Genomic DNA, 20,451 nt, shown 5'->3' with positions numbered 1-20,451 from the left:
GCAGGCAGAGGCAGCAGCCAACCCCAGCTGGAGGCCCTGAAGCCACTGCTGCTGCTGCTACTACTGCTGATGTGGCTACTGCTGAGCCTCCAATGAAATGCTGTGCCAAGCTGTAGAGAAGGCCTTCACTTATCTGCTGTATCATCTGGATGAACAGTGACCTAAAATAACATTTTTATGTTAATGTTGACAGAAAACTTTAGTCTTCTGAGGCTATAATTTATACTAATGCTTTGTTTTTTATTGGAAAATATCCTGAAAATGAAAGAAATGTGAAATGAAATGATAAAAACCAGTATTAACACAGCTTGTAAATTCAGCATTATTTGACTTTGTTATTCACGTATGATCTTTGACAGGCAAACAAACAGTATGGTAGTGAAGAACAGAAAGCAAATCAATATATTAGCCAAAAAAAGAGAAACAAATACTTAATGTGGCTGATTTTAAAGGAGGTCGGACTTGTTTATGAACAAATAACCTTCCTGCCTTCGCTGACTACTTAACTAGCTGTTGTTTCTTCCCCATTATGAGGATATTAAAATTGAGACATTTGTACAAATGTGAGTTGGAGCTTTTTTCTGAGCACATTAAAAGCTTGCACATTCTCACTATTTTAATAGAGGCAACAGTTTGGCATGTTACCCTGATTATTTCAAAAGCGAATCTCTTGTATTTTATGCAGACAGCAGTTCACAGGATGGTAGACTTTTGTTATGAAAGGCCTACAAGTCCCTATTTCTCACGCATCACCACTAGAGAGAGACAGCAGCCTGGGGAAGACGACAAACAAGAAAGTGAGTGGTCCCGAGTATAAATCTCATCACCTGATGAAAACGTTGTTTGTAATTAGATGACCTAAGATGATTATTGAAAGCCCATGCTGAAACTCCCTTTCCATCTGGTAGGTTTGAACCTGAGCAAGAATCATCATGACCATTAAGAGACCGCAGCCATTAATGCGCTTTATTCACCTCGGTCTAATATCCGCGAGGCTAACGTAACTAATGCAGCCATAAGGTTGTTTTTTGTAGTTAAGTGCACACCTTTCTCTTCAGTGCCCTTAGCGCTAATGATAAGCCATTTTCAGCTTTACTTTTTTTTTTTTCCAAGAGCTGATATGCTTGTCTAACAATGACCTTACCACTCTTAGTTTTTTTCTCTTTAATATAAGGAGATATGCTTTGATATCCTCCAGAGAAAATGGACGGCACTCACCTCTCATTTTCCAATTAAAGCTTTAGATAATTCACTCTCCTTTAGGTTTTTTTCTCTTCTTCTTCCAATTCCCTCCTTTCTAATCTCCCCCATCAGATAAAACCCAATCAGCCTGTCTTGTGCGCACTCCTTCCCTCATATCAGCCCAGTTGCATAAATGTGCATAAATGTTTTGTCGGTATCACCCTCCCACCTGTGTGTATTTGCATGGTTAATCTGCAAGCAGGGAAGAGGGGTCTGATTAAGGGTAGATAGGTGCATCTCATGGCCCCACGGGCTCTTGAGGAATTTTATTGGAGGTTCAGCTCCCAGTCAATGGGATCAGCTGTAAATCCTGCTCAGAGTGTGGCAGGAAATGATGTGACTCTGGCAATTTATGTCAAATAACTTTTGAGGATGTGTGAGTGTAGCGATCAGCGCTACCGGGGCAGCGATAACTCTTCGGCAGGGGGCCCCAGTGAAGATTTAATTGAGACATTTTTCTTTATCTGGAGCGAAGCGCCTGAGCCGTGTTGTTGTGTAACGAGATGTAATGTCTCTCTTTATACGGGGGTCAACATCCAGGATGAGAGAAGGTCACGGACTGACTGTTTGAGCATCCAATTTGCTCACATAATACCCGCTCTTCAGGGAGCTGGGTAAAGACACAGAGTATTAAGTTACACAGTCCACATATCACACTAAGACCTGAGGCCCTGTGCGCTGCGGGAGTGTAATGCTGTGTGAGTTTAAACTGGATGTAGCTTTTGTTAGCGTGTGAGGACAACACATATATAAAAAAATATGTTTGATTGATTTTAATTGTTTAGAGTACTGATGATCTTTTAAAAAAGTATCTTTATATGTATTAATGTGGAATACATCATCTATTACTTTAAATGTTGTTTGTAAACCTGAGGACTGCAATACAGCACATTAGTTTCTAACTTTACAACTAAGCCATTATAGTTACATAATACAACCTGGCAAGCCTTGGCAAAAGCTGTGTTAACAATTAATAGACTCTTATAGCTCACGCTGGCGTTGTGGAGCAGCTTTATCAGAAAATTTTACAAATTTTTATTTCAGTTAAAGAGTTTGTGTTACAAGCACATTTTCTGCATTTCCTAGGTTACATATTAAAAATCAGAGCTGCCCAAACGGGGTACAGTCTTGAAAGTGGAATAGCTCCTGTCAGTGTTATATAATACTGGTTAACTATTATGTAAGAACCATATGATGTTAGTGGTGGGATAGCAATGTGCAGGCACATTTTGCAAAATGCATCATAAGCTGCTTTTATGTTTTGTGTGCATCCACATGCAGAATGGAAGACTGCGATGGAAATATAAAACTGAAGTGCATTACAATGTTTCAATCTTTACTACAGAAATATTAGCATATATATATATATGTATATATATATATATATATATATATATATATATATATAAATATATATATTTAAAGTAGAATGGCTGCCAGAACTTTTTGTAGTATTAAACTGTAAAAGTTACTTTTTAAGTTGGGATAGACTGTAAATAGGTTTGTGCGTTGCAATAGACGCAAAAACCTATTTACAGCTGATATAATCAAAAACTAACAGTAAAAAGTTGTGATTACAAACACAGTTACTAGTTTAGGAACATAATTTTGACATTCTTAAATGGGTGGTATATCATGTTATTACATTAATCATCCAGCAAAAGTACAAAATTCTTTGCACAAAATCAAATAATAAAACCGAACTAATAACAGCAATTTTCTTTTAAGCCTAGTTAATTGCATTAGAACAGCGTTTGACCTTATTGTTAGGTCATTTCATTGCTTTTACACGTGTAAATATATTTTGTTTAATATAGAAAATCAGTTAAAATGCAAAAGAATTTCTGTCAATTCAATGTTAAAATAACTATTTTTAATTTAATGTCTTGTAAAAAGACAGGAAATTTCTGTATTTTTACATAAAATATCCGTTATTTATTGAAATATTACATTTTTTAAAATTTGTTTTGCAGATTTTCTTGTTCTCTGTGTCCACTCGCTCAAATGCAGTGTTGCGGAAGTTTAAACCAGCATTTTAACCCTTTCTCTTTCACTTTAAGTATCTAATGAAAATAATCGCAAAGCAGCGATTAAGTTATTTCCATTACTGACTGAGCAACTAGTTGAGTATAAGCCCATCCTATAGTGCGTTTTTTAAGATGTGCTATATGTATTTATTTTTTTTACATTGTGCACCTCTGCGTGCTTCCCTTCCTGTAGCAGCTTGCATGGAGTCCTTGATGAGATGCATGCACACACAGGCAACTCGTAATTGTGGCCATAGCTCATTATTGTTCCCCGGATGATTTGGATCCGCCGGGGGGAGTCTCGTCCTCTGACACCGCCGCGTCCGCCCGGCGACAACCACTCCAGGCGCTGATTGGTGGGATGAAATATTGCCGGCGAAAATTAAAAGGTCCCAGTGTCAAAATAATTCATGACATGCATATCTTCCCGGCTTGATGAAATCGCTGATATCTGGATTAGTCGGATAATAAAAGCGATCAGGCTACAGTGAAACTCTTTCAGCACTAGATCTGTGGAGGAGGGAGAGCAGTTTCCTCGTGGTTTTGCTGGGTCGAGAAAGCCCACAACAAGTGTGCGCGTGCGTGAGCGCGTGCACGTGCACGCACAACGTTGGTCAAACCCCTGTCAGGTCGTGCGTACTGCAGTTCACCACACAGCCAGACCAGTGATTTGAATATCCGCTGTAATTGTCCCAAAACGGCTCATCAGTGGATCTGCCTGCTGCCATTAGGGCCCAACAAAATGGTGTGACATTCAAATTCCCCTCAATGACAGGTTATTAGAAGCCCCAAGCAGCCGGCACATAATTAAGCGCCGTAACGTTGACCTGTGATATGAAGTGATGGCACGCTCGTATAGTGGGCAAGAATGAAATAGGTGCTTTGTTAAAATAGAAGGAGAATTGTATGGTTTTTCACACTGGAGCAAAGTAATCATAAAAAAGAAGGCAGCTGTCAATGCATTAAAAAAGCCCACTCAAAATTATAGAGGCAAATAACACAGAGGAGGATTTTACAATGGGGGGAAACTGCATGCCAAATGCCATGGCAACTGCTGTCACACAGCAGAGATTGACACATTAGTCATGAACACCGTTCAAGAAAAAGTGATGAATTCTGATATTATTATTCCTAAATTTGTCCTCCTCTCTCCGGCAGTCCTGGTTTATGTTATACAGTTTGCTTATAAGTCCATATTTATCCCTGAGATAATCTCTCAGTCCAAAGAGAAAGAAAAGAAAAAAAAATCAACCTGATAAAAAAAAGCAAACGTGTGACTTTCATTTGTGACACTAAAAGCCTATTACACAACTTAAGACATGCTGTCTTAGGCCCCCGCTTTCCCCTTTAGAACAAGTGGACGTTGTGATGAGCAATGGACCCATCTGCTGTGCCCTCTCCTCCAACTGGTGTGTGAATATGATGTAGTCTGTAGGTCCCATTTCCAAGACAGAATATAATACCACTGGTACCTGGGAAGTATTACAAAGATAATAAAGTTTGATTTTATGCATACCCGACTGTGCCCCTGGGGTTGAGCAGTTATCACCTCTCTGCATTTAACATCATGTATTCTTTCAGAGTGCTGTTCATGTAAAAGAAATACAAGTGCACAAGTTTTATGACCCACTTCTGCTTCTTTTATTAGACAAAAAAAAACTCACCTTCACGTTACTGGGACGAACCAAGGCTTCATGTTAAACTGTAGGCCAGAGGCCTGTGTAATGGTGGGTCTGTGGCAGGGTTGCCGAACAGAAGGTCTGCACTTCCCTCCCTCCTCCCTCCCTCCATGTCTCTCTCTCTCTATCTCTCTGCTAGCCCCCCCTTCATAACGATGGCAGATGGCTGCAGATGAATCCCTCATAATCATGTCAGGACGGCTCCTCCGATCCCAATTCATCTCTTTAAACACATTTCATCAGACGGAGAATTACACAAAGATAAAGGCGGCCGGCAGACAACAAAAGCACACAAAGATTGTCCTTGCAAACAAGTGTTCCTAGTCCCTAACACCACTTAATCATTCGTGCTCCTGTTATTGCTCCTCACCCTGTGTGCAATCAACTCTGCCCCATTTACCTCCACTGTTTCTCACTCTTTCACTCTGTATTCATGCTTTTTCTCTACTGTTAATTGTCTCCATCCACAGCTACTGTCTGTCCTCTCTAACCATAAATCTTTCCTCTCATCCCTGCTTCTGTCTGTCGTTCTTTCTTTCTTTTTCTTTAAAGAAAGGACAGGTGTGTAAAATCCTTTCCTCTCCTCACTAAGCCCCCCCTCTCCCGTTTTCTTCTGGGTGCCCCTTTTAGAGGGGTGATAATTTGCCACAAAAGTGAATTGTGCTTTCCCACCCCACCTCCTCCCATCCATCCCTCCCCTGCTGTGTCTCCGTGCCACCCATCCGCATGATGCCGTTAATTGTGGATCAGGTGAAGTTTGTCTCACCTCATTTCAGGGCCATGCTCTGCTAGGGCCATTCTCCCCACTCAAAGGCCACATAATTTCACAGCCTCCTACTTCTCATTAATCCCTCCTGAGTGGCTGCTCTCTGAGTTCCAGTTCACAGATTTGTTTTGCTCTTGTTTTCTGACTCGCTGCCCTTCCTGCCCCACCCACTCCTCTCCTCCGCCTTTATATTAACCCGTTTAGGGAGACCCCCTCCCCCCTTCCGTCCAGCCTGTCTGGATCTTCATTCTTCACACTATATTTCATCCATAAAAAGCTTTGTAAAAAATGTGACAGCTGACACTACAATACTCACCAGTTTACCCACATTCCCCACAACTCTCCTCTTCTCTACCTTTGGAATAGAGGCTACTGTATTATAAAGTGGGCATGAAGAGGCGTTTGCTCGTGATGCCAGTATCACCTCTTCTTCCAAAACAACTCCACACCCGGCCGCATTGTACATTCAACTTGCGCAACCTGCCATCTCCATCCTAACAAATACCCAGAGACAAATTGAACACAACAATGGGAACTGAAGGGAAAGCTGCGTGTTTGCTCGTCTCCACACACGTGTGCGTGTGTCTGATCAACACGGCAGTCAGACTTCCTCATTCCTTTCCTGCTAAACTTTTTTTTTTTTTGTTGATTCATAAATTATTCATAAGGCAAAAAGCTGAAGATCTCTCATTAACATAAAATAACAATTTGCTAATTTATGGAAACTCCTAATTACTTGCCTTATTTGCCATGACCATATTAAATATTCATAAATATGCGATTATTTCTCTGATTTGACTGTCGTTCAGTTTAATCTACTATTTTTCCTCAACAATAGCGGTGTGCCGGCTTGTGCCGCGTCTACCAAGCAAAGCAAAAACCCAGGAGAGAGCAGTGAACAATACTGCACATTCATAGTAGAGGTCTCTTTTATTTCAATACACCTGGTTTTTTTGGGGTTTTTTTTGACATTATCTATTATGTAAATTTCACATCTTCATAGTTGCTGATTTGAAACCCTTTTTATAGGTGGAAAGGTTTTCTGGCTGCATTTTGTGAATTGATCTTTATGGCAATGAATTTGCAAAACTAAAAATAAGATCCTGACATATTTAAAAAAAACCAAACAAACCTGTATCTACCAAGCTATCTGTGCAACAGGGTGCACGAACTGAAAACTCAGTAACGCATGACACATAAAGTAAAATCACACAGAAATGCCTTCAGACTGCAAGAGCTTGTAAAATGTCTCGTGGTTGCAGCTTCATTTCAGTCAAAAATCAAAAATGCATTCATTCATTTGGCTTCCATCCAAAACTAATCACATCATTTTCCATTCTGTAGCCTGCAAGACAACCTTTGCTTCACTCCCATTTATTCAAAGCTGAAAAAGACCGAAAGGGAATACAAGAAAACGGAATATCTCCTCTTTGATGCAGCAAGCAGTTGTCAGAAGAGTTCTTGGCCAAATTCTCGGGAGAAAGCAGAGTCTTGGATCCCATCTGGGACGACTAGATGAGGTCTCTTGCTGTCATCGCGTCTGTTGTCAAGGCTGCATTTAACCTCAAATTTATGGCTTTGTTATATCAGAATTAATTACAGATATTTCCCCCCAAAGTGAGTGACGTTGACGAAAACGCTAAGCGCAGGCAATTTAGCTCTATTTGCAGATTAATTTGGGCCCACCTGTGATGCTTGGTGTGCTAAGTAGGTACATCAGTTTTAATTACAGACCTCACAGAGTGGGTTTAGTTAAATTACAGTATTAATTATCACATTTACCAGATATCAGAGTGACAAACGGTTGTGGAGAAGCACTTCCCTCGAACCTCCTGTTTCTCCAGACAGTGGCTTCGCTTGTGTCCTTCAAGCAACCTTCAGGAGAGCAGATATGATGGAGGGCTTTGTTTCTGAAAGACAAGTGTTTACCTTGATTTACCGCATAGGAGTAGCTGTCAAAGCAGGAAGTCACACCTGAAACGCACTTCTAAATGTGAAGTTTTATGGCCATATGGTGAAATTGGTTGATTATGTGGAAAATGGGGTTTGGGGGGTAGCTGATAGAAAACAGTAGAAAAAAAGTAGTTAATCCCAGTCTAAAAAGAAAATATGTGGCCTTTATCTACACCATTACCCCCTTCATTCACTCAGATACATTAATCTCCTCAAGGATAATATGATTCATGCTTGACTGCCACTTCACGCCTCACGCCACATCTCCATCAGAAAGAGAAAATAGTGATCTTTGACCTATAGGATCATTACAAACAGAAGATATATGGAATGGGTGATCGGTGTGAGACCCTGTGTGTTTATAGTAGGGCTGCATTATTGTTCACACATGAATAAAGGATACCGGAGCAGCTTTATGTAGCGGATCCCTAAAAATCTGGTTACATTTAATTGATGAGGATAAAGAGTTACACGCTCACGATGTAAAGTAAGGATAATTGTAGAAAATGTGCTTCTTTGTGTTCTTCCAGAGAGTTAGGTGACAACCACTCTCATCTCGGCACACTTAATACGAAGCCACAACCGGAGCTTATCTCAGGGAAAAAAAATCTAGCCTGACTCTTTCCAAACATAACACACTTGTGGCGAGACTCCACATTTGGCCAAGAAATAGTTGTTATCATAAGCTCAGTGTTTTATTTTCTTTTACTTCTGGTACAGATTAGGCAAACGAGAGATTTTGTTAAAATTACTATTATTACATTAAGTATGAATCAATTGTCTGCTAATATTTGACACACTGTACATACGGAGTGTCTGAAGCTCTTTTCATCCCCACAGAGCTCCTTTTATATATGCTTCTCTTGTTCCAACATTATTGTTTTTTTGTGATCCTTTTATCACTCTCATGATGTCATTTTCTGCCACAGCAGGTACTTGAAGGTAAGAAGAAGGAAAAAACAAACAGTTCATTATCTTCCTAACACAACATGTCATATAGAATTAAGCAATGGCTGCACCAGCACATTTTCAGTACCTGAAAGGTAAAATAGTATCCTCTTGAATTGCTGCAAGCCAACATATTAATAAAAGAAGCAGGAATATTGGATTTACATTTATCGGTGACATGTCAATGCAGACTCTATGTTTAAATACACAGTGTTATTTTGAGGCTAGTCAGGTGGTGCAAACCTCAAAGTTCCTGACTTTGACAAAAAAGTTGGGAAGTTTTAACTTTTTAATTTCTAAGTGATTTCTACAAATGATTTTTACATTGTCTATAAAAAACTGTAAAAATCAGTCTACAGCACAGATTTTTTAAAAAAAATATATGCAGTTTTAATACATGCTCCAAAGCTCATTTTAGTCCCTTGGCACCTTATGCTACGATGTCATCATCAGCCAACAAACCAAATTTTGGGTTGTTACGTTGTCCCTTAAAACTTGCTTATTTTTTCCTTTTTGTTTAATGACATGTCACATGTCTTGTGTGTTCAACGCAACGTCCACATCAACAGAATCAACTTCCTGGGAAAACACGTCACAGTTCAATAAAATGAAGGTTAGCAGAAGGTTTGACCTTTGACCCATGGGGGCGGAGCAATCCTTTTAGGAACCACATCTGTGTAGGAGGCATTACCAGCTACTACTAAGACTAATAATTTTTTTACATGTTTATATTGAAATGAATGTATTAAAACTAAGAGCATTACTAAGAGCATTTGGTGTTGCCTCAGGACAACATCAAATAATGATCTATTATCAGGTAACTGTAACAGTTAAAACCCAGCTTATCATCTGAATCCGGTGTGTTGGAGCAGGAATTGGATTCACTGTGTTAACACTGTGAGAAGTGGGGTACGTGGGTCATGCACAAATCATCATTAACATAACATAAACCTGTACTAACTTACATGAAATGGGCAGAAGAGCTTTTTATGGGAGATAAAAATGGGATTGGACAGTTGGGGGTCACTTCCTCAGTGATGAAAGTGACAGTGGACCCCAGAATCAGATTCGAGGAACAGCTGGGAGATCAGGGATCAGTTAAAGGCCATACATAACTGATGGGTGTGAATTAGCAATAGTATGTGTATTTAAAGGATGATGTGTGCGTGTGAGTGAGTCAGAGAGGACATTATGAAAAACACTTATTTCAAAGGTTGATGCTTTGCTTGGGCCAGGAAAAAGAGACTTCCATCAAATCTGCAAACATCTACAATTAGAAAAACTTTTTGAGTTTGAATGTGATTAAACAAATGTCTGCACACGTGATTTGTAACCACCACATGTGGAACTATAACTTTTTATAAGCAATGCCAGCTTGTGCAGACTAAACCTGTTTTCATGACTGACTGTCCTGTTCTATAGATGCTTCCACTGATGATAAAAAAAATATATGTGTAGAACTGTGCTTTAACTTTGTTATATGTAAGTGTGTATGTAATTTCTGGAGCACATGAATAACACTTACTTGCTTTTTTTAAGGCAATAGGTTTGCATGGTTTTAATAAGTAAGTGAGATTCCTGTTCAAGTAAATAGAATTTGTCACATTAGTTGTTTAAAATAGTAAAATAGTAATCCTGAGTAGTCTTACTTAAAATATTAAGTACTCGGTACAATTTTATCTTGTTAGTTACACAGAAGTGTAAGTAAACGAAACTAAAAAAATCTTTGTTAGCACTTCATACTTTTTCTATTCCACTATACTTTTTTCCAAGGCCCTTAGTGGTTTGCAGGCTTTTTCTTAGAAATGTTAGAATTTGCACTGTGATGTTACAGAAGTCCTCACAGAGCTGAAACGCTTCCAGGACTGGAGCCAGGGACAGAGAGGGGTGCCTCATTTAGCCGTTGGCTGATGCTTTCTCCCACCAAAGTACTATATTAATCATAATCACACAACACCATTAGACTATGTCATTCTATTAAAGAAATCACATTATCATACATTTCATTAATTAAACTCAAACACAGTCCACAGTCTGCAGACAGAGAAGGACGTGTGGGGTGGGGAGCTGAGGTCAGAGGGCAGGACACTTCACCACTCCACTCAGCATCTCTCCAAAGGGAAATCAAGGGGACAGATTTGCATGTCATAGGATCCTGGGACTGGGAGCGAGTGGAGGCTTTAGACAATAGCATCTGATGATGGAGGTGGAGTGGAGAGTCTGGGATGAGGCAAAAATCCTTCTGATAAGTGTCTGCACAATGGAGAGAAACAAGAGGAGGAGATGGAGAGGAGAAGAGGAAGGGCCATCTTCATCCTTAAATGCTCATCACACGCCGGGTCATATCATCCGGGGTGATCCTGGATGATATGATGAGGATGCAAGGGATTCGATTCCTCCACCCTGACATACACACACTCTTCCAGTGGCTGTGAAGAGACACGAGTGCTACTGATACCTCTTGGACAAGGAAAGGTGCACCTGTTTGTGCTTAGAAGCTGGCACAAGGCCCTGTTTATCAGGGTGTTTTGCATTCTTAGCTAGTTATGTGTCTATGGTATAGCCTTATGGGCGAGTGATAAGCAATTTGTTTTGCAAATAATTGAGGTTTAAAAAAAATGATGCCAAATGTGAGGTGAAAATCATCTAAAAATTGTGTGTTTTTTGCAAAAACACAAGCAGCCAATCCTCTGTGGATATTTTCTTTATTTGGTTTAGAGATCCCCACTCTCTTTTATTTTACTTCATTTCTTTATCCCTGCCTCCATCTGCCCATCTCTGCTTCTCCCTCTTGCCGTCTCTCTGGGTCTGATTAGCATGTGTAGTGTATGTTCCGTCACGCTGTAGTGTTGACCTGTGCTGTCATCTCCCTGATTACCTCCCTGATTCACTTTCCTTGTTTAGTAATGTGCAATCAATCATAATCAATTAGCCAAAATGTAGAATCATTAAAACCATTATCATTAATTAAAATAATTATCACTTTCTGCCAATGCTTCATTACCACTGTTGTCTAACGTGTCTGCCACACACCACACTTTCCTGCAACACTATTTTTTTTTCTTTCTGAGGAAAGAAGATTTCAGAAGATTTTAAAAAGTTTGCTTTAAAGCTCTGAAGTTATTTGCATGCAAACGATTGCTGATTGCTTTCCTTTTGTTAATAATAATTGTGGAGTTTCTCTAATATAGCCATTTGAAAGTAAACTGTTAAAAGTAAAAAAGCTGCAGCAAAAGTTTAGGCTTAGCAACACTGACGTTATTTTACAGAAACTGATTTATTTCAAAGTCTGAATATCAAACATGTCCAAAAAGTTCCTAGCAGAGCACAAGCAGTGCTTCTTGACATGACCTGAAATGTTTTCTCACTGTCTGTCCCACTGCCTGTTTTGTTTCCCTCACACTTGATCAGAAACTGTCTTCTCTTCTACCTCAGACCTACTGCAGCCCTGCTCTTTAAAGGACAGAGATGAGACAAGAGAACCTTAATGATGTGTAAACATCCAGGGAGAGCAGAGCCCTTGTCTAAAAAAAGCCCAGAGGGGGAAAAAGAGAGGCAGACAGACATGCAGCTCACTTAGTTTAGCACACTGCCTCAACCCGAGTGGTAATTCCACATGACTGTCAGCCCGCTTCTCCTCTGTGTGTCTGCTGGAACCTGGAATAGACCTGTCACTCCCCTAACCCCCAATAATTGCTTACATTGAAATTTCCTTGAAAGTGGGCTGGAAGCCCCGAGGGTGCAAAGGGTTCAACTGAGTGTATGCGTGCATAAGAGATGTGCGAGCCCGTGGGCGTCTGTTTTTCCAGCCCAACCCACGGGGCAAAGAAGGGTCTCCTCGCTCCCCTGCCCCGGCACTGCAGAGGAGCATCGCTCACTGCCACCTGGGGAAAGCAGGCGTCTCATTGGGGTCATGCCATCCCCAGTGGAATGTGAGTCAAAAGGAAATGGGCCTGAACATTGCACAGTATCCCCAGTCTGAGCTCCATTAAGCCAGGCATCCTCACTGTGGGATGGATGTCCATTATTACGCAGAACACAAGGGCTATCCATTGAGTCTAGAGACACACTGCCTCATGTCCTACATCACCACATTAAAGGAGAGGATAATGAACTTATAAGGGGCATTAAAGGGGACTTTTTAAAAGTCCTTGGCATATTAAAGTGGCTAAACAAATAAAACATCTTCAGTTAAAATATTCAGAAGAAAACATCTCAGTTCTCAGTACTTTGCTCCCCCCCTTTATTAACCAGTGCCACTCTCAGTGAAGAAGTCTGTCTGGCTGTTCCATCTCTCTCGGCTCATGCCCACGGCACTGCCTGGCATGAAGGGGGGTCCTGCAGAGAGGAACCACACAGAACAGGCTGTGAGACAGGAGGGGTCTCAGAACATGTGGCATCCCTCTTTCCCTCCATCAAGCGGTTTCCTGAGCCTTCAGTGGAGCCCATCAAGCCCACCTGATTACATTATTTGCAAATGGTCTCCAGGAATAAAAGTAATTGTGTCTCATTAAATTCTATGAAGTGTAACAGGAAGTGACTGAAAGTGTTTTTCCAAAAATATCTTCAAAGGCAACAAAATGTTCTACATCGTTTTGGAACCTATACCTTTATTTTTATTTTTAGCAAACATTAAAATGATCCATAATGTTATTTACTTGGTGGTTAATAGTTGTCTTTTACAGCCTCTATGAACACTGCTTCCATGGTTTTTGTAAAGTTGGAACTGATGTTTCTGAAAGTTTGTTCATAGTGCACCAATGAACAAATATTGTATGGTTACTACAAGGTTGAAAAATTAGGTTTAAGGGTGTTTGAATGTGATGCCAAGGGTTCCTGCCCCCAAGAGGGTCCAGTGCATCTACTGGGTCCTCCTTCTAACAGATGCTTCTTAAAGGACACCTTGTGCATGTCAGTGCGACCAGCGGCTTTAACTAAACAGCTTTGACGCCCAAATACAAGGTCACTGATCAGTAATGAAAGCTTTATTACTAAACCACAATAAACACTCACCAGCCATTTTATTAGGTACACCTGTCCGACTGCTCATTAATGCATATATCAAATCTGCAAACCACATGGCAAAACTGAATGGATTTAACCACGCAGACATGGTCAAGACAACCCGCTGAAGTTCAAACTGAGCATCGGAATGAGTACGAAATGTGATTCTGACTGTGGAGTGGTTATTGGTGCCAGACAGATTCCTCTGAGTATTTTAGAAATTTTTGAAAATACCCTTTTGATGCCAAAGATTAAAACAATTAAGCTAAAAAGGAAGTAAACAGTGAGTCAAGTAATCACATGTTATATACACGATATGCAGAAGAGAGTCTCTGTATGCAAAGCACATTGAATCTTGAGATAGATGGGACACAGCAGCGGAAGACCACACTGGGAAGCCACTCCTGTCAGCTAAGAACTACAGGTTGATGCTACAATTCTATAAATGATCTTATATCACATAGACTAAAAAATGCTAATGTTTATATGTTTAATACTTTTTTATTAGGGAATATATTTATTTTATTTTTATTAAAAAATGCTAAAGCTTAATTTGATATCAATATACAATTTATTATCATTATTATTATAATTACTATTACTTTTATTACTACTACTACCACTAATAATAACAGTAATAACCATAATAATAATATTCTCAGTGCAGTTGAATAGAATGAAGCTCTGTGCTTGTGATTTTGTGGCAGAAGGATGCACTGGACACGGCATCTGATGAAACAGTTTAATAAGAACAAGCACCCAGAAAAAGACAAAAAGACATCCTGTTCCGTCCTGGTTGTCTCCATCTCTGCCTGTTTGTGATGAAGGGCTCTTTTTGGTGTGAGAGTGAAAGAGACAGGCTGGGCTGCCTGTCATGTCATAAAGGATGCAGTCAGAGAGAGCAGACATGATTTCATGGATAATGATTCCTGCACTAATATCAGTGTGGGCTGCAGAGGGGATAACCAAGTTGAGCTGTCTTAGCTCAAATGATTCAATTAGGCCAGCTGTCCCTATTTGTCATGGCTCAACTGGCTTCTAGATTACCTTTCCAGAGTGCATACGTGCCTCTGCATTGAACTTACCAGCTCAACAGTTTCACAGAAAAAAAGCGAAAAAAAAAAGCAAGAGAAACAGAGGGCGACGGCGCCGTGGAGGGGAAGGAATGAAACAAAGAATGCAGTAATAACCACATTATCCACTTAAACATTGAGGCCAATTATCGAGATAAATGTGACTTTTTTGTTTCGAGGACGATCCTCGTGAAATCAGAAGAGAGCCTGGGAGCACGCTAGAGTGACGGGAGAGATGCTAGACATGGAAATCTGATCCACTAAAAGAGGATAGCAGAGACGATGTGAAGGTCAAGAGCTAGAAATAAGGAAGATAAAACGTGAAGCATGATCTTCTGCTGTTTTTTTTTCATTCTAATCTGTTTGTTCTTCATTATATGCCCAATCATTTAAATGCTGAATGACCCAAACACTGCAGAGGTGTTGCCTCATCTTTCCCTCTCTGCTTTTATGTAGGCTGAGCCTCAATTAAGTGTGTGATAAGTATAAAATTCAAAGAAGCATTAGAGTCATTACTGCTGATTGAGTTGATGACTCCAAGGGCGATGTTCTCTTCCTTTCACTTTAACGTTGTTAAACATAAATTTCCATCAACTAACCTCATCAGGTGTAATTAACACAATTGTCAGTTTTGGGTCAAGGAATAGGAGACGAGGATCGGCATACTAAAATGGTCAAATATTTCATTTATTAGAGGTAATTAGTTATGTTAGCATTATTAGTGCTGTCACTTTTCCCTTAATAAGGCACCTACAGCACGAGTCTGTGTCTGTGCAGCACACACGGTGACGATGTGAGGAAGAGCTCGATTAGACATGGCTTTTTGCAATTCAAAATAAATAACAAGCCATTAAAAGCAGGGACATTACATGCTTTGTGGGTAGTGTGCTCGATGCTTACATGACCATGAAAGCACAAATGATGTTTCATTTTTCACTTCTTTGTGGCTAAACAACATCACATTATCGCTCTCCATAGAAGCAATATTAATACAAGAAATAAAGGGTTTTTATCCTTAGCAGCCTAATGGGATGATATCCCTTAAAGATGCTCATGCACTTCCACTGTACTGCTTATGGCCTGCGAACAATGCAAGTGGTGATAATGAGATAACACTGCTGTGTACATCAGTGCAGCTTCTTAACTCTATATGAATGAGCTTTTGTGTGAGGAGGAATATAGACTCATATTTACATCTGCTGGGTAAGATTTAAAGGGATTTGAATTTAATGTATTTCACAAAAGGTACATGTTTTTTATGCTGCTTTGATTGAAAGTGACCATCAATTCTTATTTTTCAAATTAAATAAGTATACAGTAGTTTATCAAACTGCCTTAAGGGACGATATTGATGACTCGTTGATGTCTAGAAAACTTAAATCATTAAAAATAGGATGGCTGATTTTAAGGTCTTGTCTTTTTTTTTTACTGTAAGAGATAAATGAAATGTGCTGCTGTATGCAGTTTGTTGAGCGCTCCTAGATAGGCTGCAGTTTGTTACTCCAATCATTTTGCCAGCTCTTGTGCTGTATAGAAACAGGGCAGCCTCATCTCTGAGCTGTCACAGCTCTGACTGGGATCAGCCTTATTACAATGATTGAGAGAACAGCCCTTTGCAGCAGAAATACCATCCAAGGGGACTAGCATGACCACATTCATACAACCGAGTTCACATATTTGTCTTCGTTAATCCAATTCGCTTCTCTTTTGTCAGGTTTTCAACCGAACAGCTACACAGTTATGCAGTTGGTGAAGACATAAAAGGACCAGATATTGCCAGAGGTTGCAGAATTGATGCAGTAAATGAGAATGCTTCATGTTGTTAGTGATGAAGGTCCCTCAGGTGCTTTTGAGCCTTTAAAGAATGTGATGATGGTGTCATTTAATGTAATGAATCGCTGACTGATTGACTGCTGATGGATTTATGTCAGCACGCATTTAATCCGAACACTTTTTATATTATCTTCATGGGAATAATCATCCTTCATTTTCTCTTCTGACCTTCCTGATAATACTTTTATAATAAAAAGAGAGACGCTCAGGAATAAACAATTTTAGATGAATTCAGCATATGTTGTCTGCAGGCTAATTTGCTCTTGGGATCTTTACCACTTTGGCCAAATAGTGACTAACACCCAGGCTCGACAAGCCCAGGAATACAGAACGTCATTACTGCCTTATCTTTAGAGATGGAGCGAGGTGTCAATGACACTTCTGCTGCATGCAGGCAGCAGCTGAGCTGCGAGATGTCCTGGCACACAACGCAGACTTCTTGGCCAGAGCTTTGCAGCCCAACACCCAGAATCTTTACCTTATAATTACAGGAATAATTACTGCATATATGGGTTTCAAACTGTACTAAGCCTGTTTTTAACCTGTTTCATTTGCATGTTGTTTTTATAGCTAAACATTTTTTCTTTGTCTCTTTTTCTAAGAGGTCTTTAAATGAAACCTTCCTATTTCTTGCAGAATAGAAAAATGAAATATTTGTGGTACAAAAATTATATACTTAAATACTCTATTTCTGTCCTGCTAGGCAACATAAACACAAAGCAGTGTGAGAAATGTCTGATAGGCTAAAGACAGGAATAATGAAGGAAATAGTCAGTCTGACTATGAGGTTCTTCAAAGAAAATATAAGAAATGAAGAAACGAAACAGCACCACAAACCACAGCTTGCTATTTTGGTAAGCTTCATTATTGTTTGGCTCAACAAACTACCTCTTATGTTGCAGGTTTTGTCACATTTGACAGAGCCAAGCTGGCCATTTCCCCTGTTACCAGGCTCTATGCTTAATCTACCTGAATCCTACTGAAGCTTTAAATTTAACTGATAGATGAAAGCGTGGTAACAGGATCTCATCCACAACTTCAGACATGAAGTTAAATCATATTTTGCCGGGTACCATTTCTGTGATTTTAGCTGCCCGACCATTTGTAATTTGTATTGATCCATGCCAAACTGGACTCACTGTAGATTTTTTTTGTGTGAATTCAAACCTCCCCGAGCAAATCTGAGTCAACTCTGTGTGCAGTGGCAGTGCCATTAAAAATCTCAAGGTCTATGAGCAGAAAGAAAGAAAATAAGATCTCCAAAAGTCAAACAATTTAAACAAGTTCGTTGTCTTAATTACTTTAAAATTACAAATATTTAAAATGTCAAAACTTCTTGATTAGCAGATTTTATTTATCACTCTTTTTTTCTGTTTTTAACTTGATGTTAATATGTGTCCATTCTTTGGATTGTTGTGGTTCAGTAACATTTAATGCAGGGCAAAATTGTCTATTGTTTATTTGCAGTTTATGCATCAGAAACTGTTCGATAAACAACATTTTTCAGAGATGTTGCAATTAAATTTAGTTCTTTTCAGTGTTATTTATATATTACCAAATCACAACAGCAGTTACCTCAAGGCCTTTGCAGAGAATGAAGATAAGATAAGAAACACTGGAAAATTGTCCGATTGCATCATTTGTGTTTCTTTGGCTGACTTTTGCCTATGTTGGGTCACATATAGTATTCATTTAAACTCAGCCTGATTTTTTTTTTTTTTTTTTTACCAATTATCCAAATCAGTGTTAAACTAAGGTATCAATTATGTCCTTTTGCCACCAAACTCATCAAATTCTAGGAAGAAAGCAACTTCTAGCTAACATAGCTACTGGCTAATTACCCTCTAGTAGCAGCTTCCTGGCTAACTACAATCTTCATATGTGGAGTTTTTAGCCCTATGTTTGTCGTGCTGGGATTTGGTTTTTGTTAAGGTGAGGGATTAGTGGAGTACCTCTGAGCTAACATTTGCTACTGTTAAAGCGTAGTGTCAAAGCAACCATCTTTTAAAAAGTTATCCTACAATCATCAGGCAGTGTTAGAGTATTCAGCTCTCGTCTTTGTTTCTGCGCTGTATCTGCCATATCTGAAATTATCCACTATCCGATGCCCCTCTCGGCTAGAGATCAGAGAGACAGAGGGTTCATAGAAAACCTCTTCACCTTCTCCCTTCACCCCTCCTTCTTTCCTCCATGTGTACCTGCAGTACTGGGCTGCACTGCATCACGGGTGCAGCTGAGGCCATGCCAAAACCCAATTTGGAACGTATCCAACACTTCATTGGAAAGTAATGGTTTTCACTGAACTGAGTTATGACCAGCTGTTTGCAGACAGTCTGTGACATACTGATGGAGCAGAACACCGTATGTTGCTTTCCAAATCAAATGATACAAGGAGTGTGACAGTGTGGAGAAACATCTGTCATTAGCAATTTTCAGCACGCTCCACTAATTCTGGACAAAATACGCCTAATGAAGTTACTGCAGGAAACTTCAAATATTGTCAGTGCAACAAGGCCATAAGAAGCCAGTGCTCACCAAGGCCTGTAATCTGATTCATTTGCTGTGAGAAAAATACAGAAGGAGGAGGGTAATTGTTTTTGATCACGATGTTTTTAAATGCAAATCACAAAGATTCTTCTTTAATCCCGGAACAAAAACCCAAGAAATCAAGGACGAGAGGGTGGCTGGCTCGCCTTCACTGATGTCCTCTCCCTTGTAGTGTGGCTTTATACATGCCGTTTCCGTATGGGAGAACACAAAGGCTTTGATGAGCCTGGTTATCAAGTCGCCATATATACAGTACATGAAACTGATGATCGCTTGTGTTCTGTCATCTGCAGAATGAAAGGCTTGGTTCACGGTAAAGAGGACTGTGTTTCTGTCCAAGTTATCCCACAGGTTGTTCCTTCAGTGAATTTAAAATGTGTGAATAAGAAAATTAAATCACTAGGAAATAAGCATATACATATATGTGTACTTTATTTAACTTATTTTAATTATATGTTAATATTTGGGCCACGACAAACCACAAATAGGGTTTCTTCCTCAGTGAATGACAGCTTGATACTGACTTGAAATGTATACTATAAGTCTAGCACTAACAATATTCATTTGGCTTCCCCGTGTTTGCCAGTTTCCAAGAACTGTTCTCAATTTATTCAGACTTTGCTGCAAGGATGAGAGGGTTTGTGACAGGCAGCTCTGCTGAAAGTGGTCCGCTCCTCCAGAACAGTTGTTGTAGTGAGAAGTGTTAGAGACGGGTGGGCGTCTGGACCCAAGTATGCTGCTCAAACACGAGGCCTGTGTCTATCTGGCAGCAATCTCCTGGCGGCAGAAGGGCTATAAACCCGCCTGTGTTAATTCTGCCGTAATTATCATGGGTGCCACATGTTATGCAGGATGTCCTACCACTGCAGAGCCACTCAAAAGTTTGCAGTGAAATCCTTCCACACTGCTGCTTAAAGCTGTGGCAGACGAGCGGATGCAGAAGGTGACAGTTGGCCATTGTGATTAGAAAGGGCTGCTCCTGGAGCTCTGCCCCATATCTCATTTCCTGTCGTGGCCCTTTGTAATGATGTGTTTTATGCGGTGCATGTTGGTGAATAACTGGCTGCATTGAGATGACAATAATCACCCATAATGCCCCCAGGGAGGGGGAGGCCTCTCTCGGGGACAACATTAGTCATAAATATGCAAAACGGCTGCTGTCCTTTATCGCACGCTACCTCACAAACACACTTTGTTTCAGTTCAAGGTTGATCTAACTGTATTCTTCTATTTGAAAAAAAACAACAACAACCCTGAAACATATAAGTTACCATTAACAGAAGTTGATAAAATCTGATAGCAAATGTGACAGTTTTCGTGTTACTGAAAATCAGAGGATTTTATGCAAGGATGCATAAAGCCCCACTGAGTTCAACCAG

This window comes from Haplochromis burtoni, unplaced genomic scaffold (assembly GCF_018398535.1).
Source record: "Haplochromis burtoni strain Fernald_Lab_line unplaced genomic scaffold, NCSU_Asbu1 Contig_1, whole genome shotgun sequence".
Taxonomy (NCBI): Eukaryota; Metazoa; Chordata; class Actinopteri; order Cichliformes; family Cichlidae; genus Haplochromis; species Haplochromis burtoni.
The sequence above is the reverse complement of the archived record's forward strand: the minus strand, read 5'-3'. Positions refer to the sequence as shown.